The following is a 325-nucleotide window of genomic DNA, read 5'->3' as shown; positions in this document are numbered from 1 at the left end:
GAGGGGGGGGGGGGGGGGGGGAGAATAACTTTCACCCTCAGCAAAGTTTCTCGTACCCGGAAAGGCCTCAACGTGCATGTTCCTACAGGTGAATACGCTATAGTCGCGCTACAACAAGGACACGGTTCTCCCCTCAAAGGTGAAAGGCTCCCGTTTCTGGTAAAGGCAGCGTTTTAAAGGGATTTTGGGGACGGCGGGCCGGTTTCGCTTCCGGCCGGCGAAGGAAGCGTGCAGCCCTGGGCAGAAAGGAGCCGGGACGTTTACCAAGTAGGAAGTGGCGCCCGACCGAGTCCAGCCACCATGCCTGCCCTCTCGCTGCAGCTGG

The 325-nt window shown here is 60.0% G+C and overlaps 1 protein-coding gene across 1 annotated transcript in view; it reads right to left on the bottom strand.

Moving 5' to 3' along the window:
* Positions 1-307, bottom strand: part of TBC1D5 (TBC1 domain family member 5) — a 431,389-nt gene extending 431,082 nt beyond the window's left edge. The window contains exon 1 of the mRNA XM_006770168.2: positions 265-307. The gene's annotated coding sequence lies outside the window, so the exon portion shown is untranslated. The remainder of the gene's footprint in view (positions 1-264) is intronic.
* Between the last annotated feature and the right edge of the window lie 18 nt (positions 308-325).

Source organism: Myotis davidii, unplaced genomic scaffold (genome assembly GCF_000327345.1).
Source record: "Myotis davidii unplaced genomic scaffold, ASM32734v1 scaffold962, whole genome shotgun sequence".
In the NCBI taxonomy this organism is placed as follows: Eukaryota; Metazoa; Chordata; class Mammalia; order Chiroptera; family Vespertilionidae; genus Myotis; species Myotis davidii.
Note: the sequence above shows the minus strand (reverse complement) of the source record. Positions and strands in the feature narration are given on the sequence as shown.